The sequence below is a fragment of the Carassius carassius genome, chromosome 2 (assembly GCF_963082965.1).
Source record: "Carassius carassius chromosome 2, fCarCar2.1, whole genome shotgun sequence".
NCBI classification, from domain to species: Eukaryota; Metazoa; Chordata; class Actinopteri; order Cypriniformes; family Cyprinidae; genus Carassius; species Carassius carassius.
The window spans coordinates 819,393-833,386 of NC_081756.1; the positions used below are offsets into that span (position 1 = coordinate 819,393).

Genomic DNA, 13,994 nt, shown 5'->3' on the forward strand with positions numbered 1-13,994 from the left:
TAGAGATCAAACTCAACAAAAAAACTGCTGTGATTCATTGGTTATGAATGGCCTGATCGTTCCCTAACTTGACTGCTCTCTCCGCTTTCTGTGCCCTTTAGTGTTGGGAATATCAACATAAATGTAACATGCTATTTAGTTCATTGAATAACCTAATCTGAAAAATGCTGACTATGTATAAAAGGTACGTACTCCCTAGACGCGTCACGTGCATTATCACATTGAATCATCTGATCGCCTCGCGCGCTCGTCACAGAGATCACACACTGCGTGTATCGCAGATTTCATTAAACAAAATCACATCTAACATCTTCCGTGTGTTTAATCGTTAATATTTGACGCTGTTATTGTGTTGAACGCGCTAAGGCTCAGATTGACTTAAATCCGATTAAATCAGACGAGTCTCCAGTGAGTTTTTTATTTTAGGCTATTTATTTATTTTTCATTAAACAAAACGGCCCGATCGATGATGTCTCTCATGTGATTTATTCCGGAAGAATCTCCTTCAGAGCTTGTTTTAACGGAGTCTGTGTATTTTCGCAGGAATGTTGTGGATTATTATCGTTTTACTGAATCTCCTCATAGACACTTCAGGTAAGAGCAACACAAACACACTCGAATCTTTACTAACTTTATGGAGAAATATTCCATTCCAATATTTATATTTATCGAGTGATTCACATATATAATCAATTTCGATTGGATATCACGGTCTAGATTACACTGAGGATGTGCTTATGTAACATGGATTTAGTTTAATGGGACAATAAACTCTACTATCCCATACGAAAATTAACCATAGTTTATTATGGTAAAGGTGTAGTTACCTTTTTTTTTGGTGCATATTGATAACCATCTGTAGGGGTGCCACTATGGTTTCTGGGCACCCTGAACTTGGGCGTTTTTGGCGTACGACACATGTACCGGGATATGCAGGGGTGTCATGCACTAATTATTTTTGAGGGGCCACAATTCATAAATTCTCATTATAAATCACAGAACTATTTAGACTGTGAAATGCATCTCTTACTCTGCACACAAATCTGAATTTCATAGTTTCTCATGGAAGAGTTAATTCGCCAGATTCAGCTGCATTCACCCACAATCTGTTGCGTCAGGTCCCATGGGTCTCGCAATAGTCCCCCTGGATGTCAGTTTTCTACATGAAGGATTATTCTTTGAAAACCATGAGTGACTCCTGACATAAAATTAGTGAGTTGAGTAAAGCATGACAGCACCACCTGCCTCTCAATGTTGTTATTGTCACAGATTAATATTTAAACATGCACGGGCCACATGAAACTTATGACCTACTGGTAAGTTTGTTAGTGGGCCTGATTAAATGTTGAGGCTGGCCATGTTTGGCCCGCAGACAGTTAAAGATCATTTGAACTTTGTGTCAGTACATCGCAAATAGAACACAGCATTAGTTTATTAGGAGCTTGAATGAAATGAAGCTTCATAGGCTTTGAAATAAATGTTGTTTAAAGTGAATGCCCCTATTTTATTTTATATTTTTACAATTTAGTTTGAATCCAAGTGATTCGTCTGCTAATTAAGCAAACAGCAATCAAGATCATGCAACAGAAGTTTGCATGTTCTCCCTCACTCTAGTGGTTATTTAATTGAGTGTCTCTCTCTCTCTCTCTCTGTCTCTCTCTCTGTGTGTCTCTCTCTCTCTGTCTCTGTCTCTCTCTCTCTCTCTCTCTCTCTCTCTCTCTCTCTGTCTCTCTCTCTCTCTATCTGTCTCTGTATGTCTCTCTCTCTCTCTCTCTCTCTCTCTGTCTCTCTCTCTCTGTCTCTCTCTCTCTCTCTCTCTCTCTCTCTCTCTCTCTCTCTCTCTGTCTCTCTCTCTCTCTCTCTCTCTCTGTGTCTCTCTCTCTCTGTCTCTCTCTCTCTCTCTCTCTCTCTGTCTCTCTCTCTCTCTCTCTGTCTCTCTCTCTCTGTCTCTCTCTCTCTCTCTCTCTCTCTCTCTCTCTCTCTCTCTCTGTCTCTCTCTCTCTCTATCTGTCTCTGTATGTCTCTCTCTCTCTCTCTCTCTCTGTCTCTCTCTGTCTCTCTCTCTCTCTCTCTCTCTCTCTCTCTCTGTCTCTCTCTCTCTCTCTCTGTCTCTGTCTCTCTCTGTCTCTCTCTCTCTGTCTCTCTCTCTCTCTATCTGTCTCTGTATGTCTCTCTCTCTCTCTCTCTCTCTCTCTGTCTCTCTCTGTCTCTCTCTCTCTCTGTCTCTCTCTCTCTGTCTCTCTCTCTCTCTATCTGTCTCTGTATGTCTCTCTCTCTCTCTCTCTCTCTCTGTCTCTCTCTCTCTCTCTCTCTCTGTCTCTCTCTCTCTCTCTCTCTCTGTCTCTGTCTCTCTCTCTCTCTCTCTCTCTCTCTCTGTCTCTCTCTCTCTCTATCTGTCTCTGTATGTCTCTCTCTCTCTCTCTCTCTCTCTCTGTCTCTCTCTCTCTCTCTCTCTCTCTCTCTCTCTCTCTCTCTCTGTCTCTCTCTCTCTCTCTCTCTGTCTCTCTCTGTCTCTCTCTCTCTCTCTCTCTCTCTGTCTCTCTCTCTCTCTCTCTCTCTCTCTGTCTCTCTCTCTCTGTCTCTCTCTCTCTCTCTCTCTCTCTCTCAAATTCAAATTCAAATTCAAATGAGCTTTATTAGCATGACTGTGAAACACAATGTTGCCAAAGCATCAACATATTATATATAAGTAATAAAACAAACAAACAAAACATATATGTACAGATCATGTCATAAATAAACACAATTTATCCTAATAAATGAATAAATCCAGTCGGTATCTCTAGAGAATTAGCTGACTCTGGCGTTGTGAATAGCTAACACATATTTAGCCGCTAGTGCAGCTGTACTATCATCTTCTCCCAGTAAGAAGAACATTTTGTCAGTGTCGCTCAGTTCAGAGAATGATGGAATTAAGATTTCAAACCTGGGCAGAAAGGTTTCTCTTATACTGGTGTATTTAGAGCAGAAGAGCAGAAAGTGTTCCTCATCCTCGATGTGCTGTAGGTCACAGTGTCTACAGATCCTCTGCTCTCTCTCTGTCCATGTTTGTCTATGTCTTCCTCTCTCTATCTCTAGATCATGGTCACTTAATCTGTATTTGGAGAGGATTTGTCTTTCTTTAAAATCTTTAATAAAGAGATAACTGGCCAATTTAGTGGTTCTATTGAGGGCCGAGTAACATTGCAGTTTATTCTGGAGGGCAAAATGTGCTTTTAGTGCTTGATCATGAGTGACTTTTAGATGTTTATGGATATGGTTAATAAAAGGTTTGGGGTTGATGGGGAGTATATTCTGATGGACGAGTTGAAGAGCGAGTGAGTTCAGAGGATGAGGTTCTGCTGAGCTTTCATTGGCGAGGAGAGCTTTATATTGCACTGACTCTGGGTCAGACTGATGGAGGTGATGCCAGAACTGAACACATCTCTTCTGGATCTCCATGTTCAGCGGGTACAGGCCCAGCTCAGCCCTGCAGGCCGCAGTGGACGTGTTTCTGTGAACCCCCAGAATATTTTTGCCAATTTCCAATTGTAATTTTTCTACTGATGTTTTATCCCAATTTTTAAAATTTAGTACTGGTCCCCAAATTTCACATCCATATAAAAGAATTGGTTTTATTATTGAATTATATAATTTTATCCAGGTTTTAATGGGTAATTTTAAGTGTGCACATCGTGACTTTATAGCATAGAAAGCCCTCCGAGCCTTTTCAGCGAGTGTTTTCACAGCCAGACCGAAGCGTCCCGAAGCGCTGATGTCGATGCCCAGATAGCTGTAGCTAGAGCTGTGCTGCAGGACCTGGCCTTTATACAGGAACTGGTGTTTGTGTCCCTGAGATCTGGCTTTCTTCTGGAACACCATGACTCTGGTTTTGTCCAGATTGACGGTCAGGGCCCAGTCGTGACAGTATTGTTCCAGCAGGGACAGGCTCTGCTGAAGGCCCTCAGGTGTGCGGGACAGCAGGACCAGGTCATCCGCATACAGCAGACATCTGACCTCTGACCCCTGTAGAGTGAGGCCGGGCGCAGTAGAGCTCTCCAGCGCTGACGCCAGGTCATTGATGTAGATGTTGAATAGAGTTGGGCTCAGACTGCAGCCCTGCCTCACTCCACGGCCCTGCTGGAAGAACGCGGTTCTGCGATTACCGATCTTCACCGCACTTTTGCTGTTGGTGTACAGAGATTTAATAATGTCAAATGTTTTTCCGCCAATGCCAATTTGTAGGATTTTGTACAGTAGACCATCATGCCAAATTGAATCAAATGCTTTTTTAAAGTCTACAAAACATGCAAATATTTTCCTTTGTTTGTGGTTGATGTTCTTGTTGATTAGAGTGTGGAGAGAGTAGATGTGGTCGGATGTGCGATGTTTTGGTAAAAAGCCAATCTGTGCTTTATTTAAGATGTTGTGTGCTCTCTCTCTCTCTCTCTCTCTCTCTCTCAGTGTCGTTGACTGTGGTGGTTCCTCCTGATCCTATAGAGGCTCATGTGGGATCCACAGTGATTCTTCCCTGCTGGATCTCTCCTCCTGAGAACGCTGAAGCTCTGGAGATCCGCTGGTACCGTCCGAATCAGTTCAACAACCCTGTTCTCCTCTATAATCATGGGAAGATCCAGGAGGTCCAGGAGGAATCATACAGGAACTGAAGCTCTCTGACTCTGCGGTCAGATCAGTCTGGTGGACTGAAGGACGGAGATGTCTCTCTACGGCTGGAGAAACTCACTTTTCAGGATGAAGGTTCATTTCACTGTTATGTGAGCGGAGAACATTCATATGGGAGTGAAGAGGTGGTTCTCAAAATCACTGGTGAGTGGCCATTTTCTAAAGATTTACATCTCATTAATACCCACATAGCAAACAGACTTGGCCCACATGTGGCCTCAAGGTAGCACTGCTGGCCTCCTGTCGGCAATGGCATGTACCCTTTCAGTCAGATCTGGGCCATGTGTGGCAATGACAGAACGGTGGGGATCCAGCAAACAACATGAGGGCCGATTGTGATGGGAGGAGTGTGGCCCAGATCAGTCCAGTGATATGTGGCCCAAATCAGGCTAAGATCTGGCAGCATATTATGTGACCCATGATAAACAAGATAAATACAATATTGCATGATAATGGTTACATGATCACATACATTTTAATGAAGTGTAGTATTGTTTAAATGTAGTCTTTGAAATGACAAGTGAAAACAGAATGAATAAAATAAATAATAAAAGAATAAAAAAAACAGCCGAAAACGTAAACCGAAAATGAATGTCACCCGCCCCTCCCATCCGTGAGCAAGCGCTTAGGTTTCACTCACGGTCGAGCTGTTATCACGCGTCTGCCTATCAAAGTTTAAGCATGGCAAAGGGCTGTCACAATCAAAAAAAGCTTGTCACAAAAGCTGCACAATCGATCGGACCAACCAACACAAGTTTCGAAAACGAAAATAGGGAATCGATTTTAACGGCCTTCTCTCGGAGCGCGTCCAGCTCGCCACTATAGGTTCTGACACACACACACACACACACACACACACACAGAGAGTCTATTAGTGCATAATATCAATGTAGCCTTCAGTAATGTTTTTCATTGATGTTATGGCAGTCCACATTGCTGACTTGTGCGCGTCTCAAGCGCCCTCTTTACGTTCGCCCTAATGCCTGTTTAGTTGTCGGTGGATTTGCCTATATTTGGCGTTGAAAAACGGATCAACGCCAAATATAGGCAATTTACTAACGATTCAATGAACACTTTGCCTATGTTTCAAAAATCAAACAGGATTTTTTTTTCACAAAAGTGACAGCCCTATACAAGAGGACACCAAAGTTGCAATATGTAGTATTTGTTCTGCAAAAATCTCCAAAATTGTCGATTTTTTTTTGCACAATTTTTAAAAAACTATTTTATTTGATGGAACATAAAACTTGAAGAATAATTATTATTTATATTTATTGTTAAAAATATTTTATGTTTTGTTATGTAACTGTTAATAAAAGTTTGATTATTATATTGTGATTTTTCAATTCAAATCCATTAAATCCAAGCAATATATATATACGTTTTTAAAAGAAGCCATTTTCGGCTTCAGTTTCGGTTTTCGGCCGAGTGCATCCTAAATTTTCGGTTTCGGTTTCGGCGCAGAATTTTCATTTCGGTGCATCACTAATTCATTGGCGATATGTATCTCCTTCCTCTGTAGCTATAATAACTATTTAAAACTGTGCCGTTAAGAAGTTTTACAAAAAGTTTTACGGCAGCGATATCAAACGCTCATTGGCTCTCGCCAGTTTCGTCAGAGATTGCGACATGCCGTGTTTCCGGTGATGCCTTGAGGGACTGGATCGGTATAGTATTTTCAGCTTTTAACAACTTAAATTATGCCCTGCTCCTCACAATACTATTATATTCTGCCTGAGAGGACTACTTTGCACTACTATGGTACTGCTCTGTCACATCTGTAATAAATCATTATGATTAAGTTACATGTGTCCATCTGTTATGTTTCGCTTATAGCCACTATACTTTATACACTCACTCTTTATTGGTTGATTTGTTCTTTATAAAAATAAATTGAAAAACCGATGCAATATGTTTTTGTTACACAGTATTACACAATAGTGCACAATATGTTACATGATGTGTGTGTTTTAAGTCAGATTTTCTATTCAGTTTAATGTACTTTATAGGGCATTGTTTCTGTTTACATTCTCAGACAGCAAAATAGTGTCGGCGCAGATCTGGCCCACATGTGGCCCGTGTGAAATCCATGCGGGCCAGATGTGGGCCAGATCTGGGCCAACACTATGTTGATGTCTGGATTACCAAAGCATGCACAAGGCAATAATATGACATATTAAGATTCTTAATGAATAGATAAAGAAAAAGATAAAGAAAGAACTTTTTAAAAGCACACATATAAAAAGATAAAGAAATATGATGGTGTGCTATAGATGGAATTGAATAGAGCAAGATGTAGGGATAGACTAAGATTGTTGGTCTCAAATAAAAATAAGCGGTACTGCACATTAGGGAGAGCATTTAACTATTCATGAGGTTCATTGCCTAGAAGAAGAAACTTTTCTTGTGCCTGGCAGTCCTGGTGTTCGGTGATCTGCAGCACCGACCTAAAGTTCAAGAAGCAAACGCCTTGGATGTGAGGGATCCAGAGAGATTTTCTGAGCTCTTTTCCTCCCCCTGGATACATACAGTTTTTGAAGGGTCGGCAGGAGAGCACCAACTGACCTCTTAGTAGTCCGAATCATCCTCTGTAGTCTTCAGCGTGTCTTCTCCACTATAATTCATCTTTACTCTCCGCCATCGCACCAACTAATTTCAAAATGTATAACGCGTATGTATTTGATCCCTGCGCGTATAGTATATGTCATAGTAATTTAAGGCTTCGAGGCAGAGTTTTTGCCTGGATGAATTTTTGTAATCAAGTTAATTGAGTAACTCGATGAATCGTTTCAGCCCTAGACTCAATGATGTCTGAGAACTATGTGAGCATCTCCTGTGGCAGGTTGAATTTCCTCAGCTGGCAAACAAGTACAACTTCTGCTGTGCCTTTTTGACAATGGAGTCAATGTGATTGTGGTGAGACATGGTTCCCAGGAATCTGAATGACTCCACTGCAGTCACAGTGCTGTTCATGATGGTGAGTGGGGGGAGAGCAGGGGGGTTTCTCCTAAAGTCCACGATCATCTCCGCAGTTTTGAGCGTGTTCAGCTCCAGGTTGTTAAGACTGCACCAGACAGCCAGATGCTCAACCTCTTGTCTGTAAGCAGACTCGTCACCATCCTGGATGAGGCCGATGACTGTAGTGTCGTCTGCAAACTTCAGGACCTTGACAGAGGGGTCTTTAGATGAGCAGTCGTTGGTGTACAGGGAGAATAGCAGAGGGGAGAGAACACAGCCCTGAGGGGCACCAGATATTTTTCATAGCTCTTCTTAGCCACTCTGACCTCCTTTGTCAGTGTGTTTCTGGCCTGGTTGTACAAGACTCCACTCCACTCCATGTAGGCATCATCTTTGGCCTGACGAAGCTGAGTTTTGCTGTTAACCATGCATGTATCTTAAACAAGTCCTGATAGGAATGCACATATCCTCACTGAAATTTATATACGATGTTACAGAATCTGTGAGCTCATCCTAATAAGTGAAGTGACATTCAGCCAAGTATGGTGACCCATACTCAGAATTTGTGCTCTGCATTTAACCCATCCAAAGTGCACACACACACAGCAGTGAACACACACACGGAGCAGTGGGCATCATTTATGCTGCGGCGCCCGGGGAGCAGTTGGGGGTTCGGTGCCTTGCTCAAGGGCACCTAAGTCGTGGTATTGAAGGTGGAGAGAGAACTGTACATGCACTCCCCCCACCCACAAATTCCTGCCGGCCCGGGACTCAAACTCACAACCTTTCGATTGGGAGTCCGACTCTCTAACCCTTAGGCCACGACTTCCCCGTGGCCTAATCAGTGGCTGCGGCTTCAAAAACACTTTAATCAGTGCTGTTGAAACAGGCTTGTAATACAAACTCTGTTTATTGTGGTGTAACAGTGGTCCAGTATAGTACTGTCACTGGTAGGACATGTAACTGGCTGTCTATATTTTGGCTGTTCACAGGATAGATTTGCTTTATTAAAGTCAGCCAGCTTTTGTAGCACTGCGTTCACGTGTACTTGCGCTGGAATGTAATGTAATTTAATTTAACATATACATATAGAAAATATATGGAATAGGACTTATTCTAAATAGCTTTGTATCTGGAGAAGATCTGAAGATCTGTCTCTCCTCTCTTCAGCTTTAGGATCCGCTCCTGTCCTGTCTCCAAAGCCTCTAGATGATGGGCGTGTGAACATCAGCTGCAGGTCCAGTGGCTGGTATCCAGAGCCCAGCGTCTCGTGGACGTCAGATGAAGGAAGGGTTCTCCGTCCTGGAGGAACGTCTCACACTCGTGGAGAAGATGAGATGATCTCTGTCCACAGCTGGACGGCCGTCTCTCTCTCAGACGCTCAACTGGTCTCATGTTCACTGTCCCTAAGAAGTGGAGAGTTGAAGGAAAGTAGGATTCACATACAGGCCATTTTTTCAGGTTAGTGAACATTTTCACTTACACTTGAGCCTCAAACAAGAATATTTGTAGTTATCACATACAAAGTGAACAAGCTTGCTTGAACTTTATCCCTGTGAACGTTTATCATCTGCAAATGTTTTTCCTGTAAACTTAACTTCAGTATGTATATCCCAGTCCCCCTTATTTATCAACCACCCTTCACAGAGAGATGTTTCACCATGCAATCAAATCCATGCAAATCACATTCATTATATAATTCTCTACGGTTATCTTCTTTCAAATGCAAGAAGTGTTGTGAATGTTAACAACAATTTTCTTAAACTTCAAATTACTGTAAATGATTCATATTTTTTGAAGGTGTTTAGATTCATCTGGTTTCTATTTCTCAGATTCATCAGGTCCATGGATGGCTATTTCCATTTTCCTCATTGTTCTCATTTGTGTTCTTCTGGGCTTGTTTGGGCTGCTTCTCTACAAATACAGACACAAACGAACAGGTACAGTTTTGCACATAATCCATGATGCAAATAATAAAGTGGTTAAACACAGAACTTAGAGTACATAACAGAGTAACACCAAATCACATGGCAGGTATGATGGAAATCATTCTGCGTTTGTGACTGTAGAATTCATAGCCAAAACAAACACTGATAAATGAGTTACGTGATAAAGATACATTGTTTCAAACCAATCTTATCTGTATGTCACCTGATCTGGAAGAAATTTGTGTTTTTATGGCAACTAATACACACAAAATGGATTGATACTGTTTACTGGATTGATAGAATAAACTAACAAAATACTTTTACACATATGAGTTGGACTCTCATAATGTGTAATGCCAACCTCAGAAATGACCTTTGACCCCAAGCCAAAAAAAACCAATGGATAGTTTGTTACACATTCATGGCAATAGAAGTAAATAAATGAATTAAAATCTGTATCTGTCTGAACGGGTTAAGTGTCATGTTTTTTTTTATTGTTTTGCAGTTCAAAGTCCTTGTAGTATTTGTAAAGTAGATTGATAATTAACCTCTCCAACGATATTTTCTGTTATTTCAGGTCATGAGTCAAACCCTCAGGGTCAGGGTCAAACCATGGCGGAACTGGAAAACAGAGGTATTTGGAGAAGTTGTTTGTTCTTGTGACTGTATTTGCTGAGGTCAACCAGTAATTGTTACTAACCACAAACACATTAAAAATGAATTAGCACCTTAGCTTAATTCACTTTTATACAACAGTGCAGTGAAGTCTGAGTGCACCAGTGAAAATTATTCTGTTTTGTATTTTTTTTTATTCCCAACTAGACATCATAGAGCATCTTGTTCTTTAATGGAAGAAAAAAAAAAGATAATCTGTACAAAGATTCCATTGTATTTCATATAATTTTTCTTGTTTTAAAGTTACAAATTATTGAATTTTTATATATAGAAGCATACATTTTATATACAAGTTTGTATCCCAGAATTTCAAAGGTGTCAACCTTTTGCGCTGCTAACCCAATGCTCTACAACTGAGCCACAGGAAACTATGAATGTGTCAGGTGGGGAAAATAAGGAGATATTTTTTTATTTATTTATAAACAAGTGTTTTCTGAGTCAATGACTGCTGCAAAGATAGAGTTGATGATGCTATCACGCAATCTCCTCAGTACAGTGAAGCAACTTTCATACAGATTACACAATCAGAGGGCATTTATTTTTGGTTTGGTTCATTTCAAAGTAGATATTTCAGTATCTCTGTATAGCCTATTTGTTTTTAAACACCATTGTGAGCTGCTGAACAGCCTTTTTACTGTGGTGGTGATAAACGTATAAATTAACATTGTGTAAATTAACAAGTGTTTTATTTCTATGGATTCTATTGTATGCAAGTCAAGCGTAGATTTGAGAGGCTAAATTGTCCTCTGGCCACTTGGTCGTCACTTTAAAACAAAAACTTGAATCTAACAAACAAAAAATGCTCTAATCATTTTAGGCCCATGCAGGGCTTTAGTAGGGTCTCCATGGATGGGATTAGTTGCTCAGTTGACCTATCGGTTAGCCCCTCCCCTCGAATGCAGATGAGCCAATGGCAGTTGAGTATAGTTGTGCACGGACCGGATCTCAGACATCTTTAGGTTTCAGCGACATAGAGAAACATTGGAAGATGAGAAGCTCTCAAAAATAATGTGCCTGTGGTACTTATAACACTGATTCCAGGTATCATGAGAGGATGGGCAATGGAATAATGGCTAAAACTAGCTCACATTAAAATGAGTGAGTCTATGGTAACATACGGACCTAAATAGTTAACTCTTCTCATGTCTTGTACAGTGTAGATCAAAACACATAAAAAAAGGGAAAGTGACATACAGCCAAGTATGGTGACCCATACTTAAGTGCTCTGCATTTAACCCATCCAAAGTGCACACACACACAGTAGTGAACACACACACACACTGTGAACACACACCCGGAGCAGTGGGCAGCCATTTATGCTAAAGGTAATGAGGCTTCTCCCGCTTGCATTGTGATCTGTAAACCCTCACTTCCAAATTCATCTTGTTACCCACCATATTTATTTTAAAATCTTTTATAAATCCCTCATATTTAAGTCCTACTTGAATGGTGGTCCTTCTGTGTACAAAATCAATCAATAACATTTTGGGACAAGGTTTTTATACAGTTAGCAACTAAGGGTGGCAGAGCTTACAGATAGGTCAACTGGACTGAGATCTGTGGAATTTGAAGGGAAAGGCTCTTTAAATCTCTTCACAATGTTGCTCAAACCATTCCTGAACAGTTTTGCAGTGTGTCAGGTGCATAATCCTGCTGAAAGAGAATACTGCCATCAGGGAACACCACTGCCATCAGGGGGTACGTGGTCCCACACTATATTTAGGTAGGGGGTACGTGTCAAAGTAATATGCACATGTATGCCAGGACCCAAGGTTTCCCAGCAGAACTTTGACCAGAGCATAACAGTGCCTACTCCTGCATGCTTTCTTCTTCCCTAGGTAAATGACGATTAAATATCTGTCCATCCACTTGATCTAAAAGAAAATGTGAACACTGCGTGTTCTGACACCTTTGAATTATTGACACCATTGAGTTTTTCAGCCATTTGAGCTCCAGTAGCTCTTCTGTGCATTGTACACCCATGACCCTGACTCTGGTTCACTGGTTGTCTTTCCTTGTAACGCTTTCGGTAGGATCAAACCACTGCATACCAGGAACAGCCCACAACACTCTCTGGCCATCACCATCATCAGTCATCTGTAAAACCATTTGGCCCTTGTCAAAAAATATAATCAGTGTTATTCACTTCAGCTGTCAGGGGTTTTTATATTGTGTCAGATCAGTGTATGTTCTCAGTTACAGCTGTAGTTGTCTTTCTCTAAAATTGTCTGTTCTCATTTTAGTTGTGGGAGACGCAAATATAGAAGAACTGAGGAAACATGCAGGTAAGCCATCATTTCAGTTAAATATGAAGATATGTGTACATATAATCTTAACCACGCAAAACTAGGAGGGAAAACTTTTATTTTTTTCCCCACAGTTGAGATCACTATCGACCGTGAGCGTTCACATCCAGATCTGATTGTTTCTAAAGACTGTAAAATCCTGAGAGACAATAAAGAATATAAACCCACTGGAGAGGGATTTCCATATGAATTATGTGCTTATGGAGCCCAAATATTCACCTCTGGTCGTCAATATTGGGAAGTAGAGCTGAAACAAATAAATAGACCTCCCAAAGACTTCTGGATGATTGGTGTGGTGAAACATGGAAACTTTATTATAAGAGACAGTTCTGCTTTAACTCCATCAAGGGGTTTCTGGTTCTTGTGTTCAGACGGTCCTCGTGGCTTTTACACCAACACTGATCCACCAGTTAAACTCTCTCTGACACCGAGACCTGAACGACTGGGAGTTCTGTTCGATTATGATGACGGTCAGCTGTCCTTTTACAACGTCACAGAGAGAAAACATCTCCTGACCATCAGCAGCAGATTCTCTGGATCAGTCGTTCCTCTCTTCAATCCTGGAGCAGGGGATCTGAGCACGATTAAAATCCTGGATCTTCCTAAACCTGTAGAACCAGCTGAACCCAGTCATGCTTCACAGAATAACATGGTAACTGTAGAATTAGATGTAAAGGCCAGTGATAATCCAGAAACTGAAGAACAAGCTGAACCCAGTCAGCCTTCACAGAATAACATGGTAACTGTAGAATTAGATGTAAAGGCCAGTGATAATCCAGAAACTGAAGAACCAGCTGAACCCAGTCAGCCTTTACTGAGTAACAACAGTTCAGACGCCTGACTGACTAATGCAGTTTAATCAGAAACAAATACCTACACAGAAACCTTTCTCTCTAATGCCCTGAGCAAAGCATAAATACTAAAAAGAAAGACTAAAAGAAAACAAAGTGTCTCAGTTCTAGAATGATCAAACATCTCTGCTGAATTCACCTCATTTCTATTCAGTTTGTGAAATGTAAAATGACACTAATAGAAGTCTATTCAGTGTAACATTCTACTGAATGAGGACAATTTTGAGTAAGTCCAGATATAAGTTCATTTATCTTGTGTCTGTAAACACACAGTTGATGAGGTGAATTATCTGTACAGTTCTCAGTACATATTAAAGGGTTCCTTCATCCTCTCTGTTACATCCTCCATATGATTTAACATCTCTTCTCAAGCATTTAACTAAAACACAACCATAAACAGAGGAACTTACTGGAACTGCTGTTTTACTTGTGTGCATTTATTTATTTTTTTGTGTACTAATCTATACTTTAAACTTGGCATTGTGTATTAGGAATATTTTAGCTCTAATGACAAATTTTTCACATTTGTAAGTCAATCTGAATTTTGGGGGGGGGGGGGTACAAAAATTGATGTTTACAAATATTTGTATTTCTTTTTGCTGTATATTTGATGG

At 40.7% G+C, this 13,994-nt stretch overlaps 1 pseudogene; it reads left to right on the plus strand.

Annotated features, from left to right (window-relative positions):
- Nucleotides 1-487: 487 nt before the first annotated feature.
- On the plus strand, nt 488-13,437 carry LOC132095526 (butyrophilin subfamily 3 member A3-like; annotated as a pseudogene).
- Nucleotides 13,438-13,994: the final 557 nt, after the last annotated feature.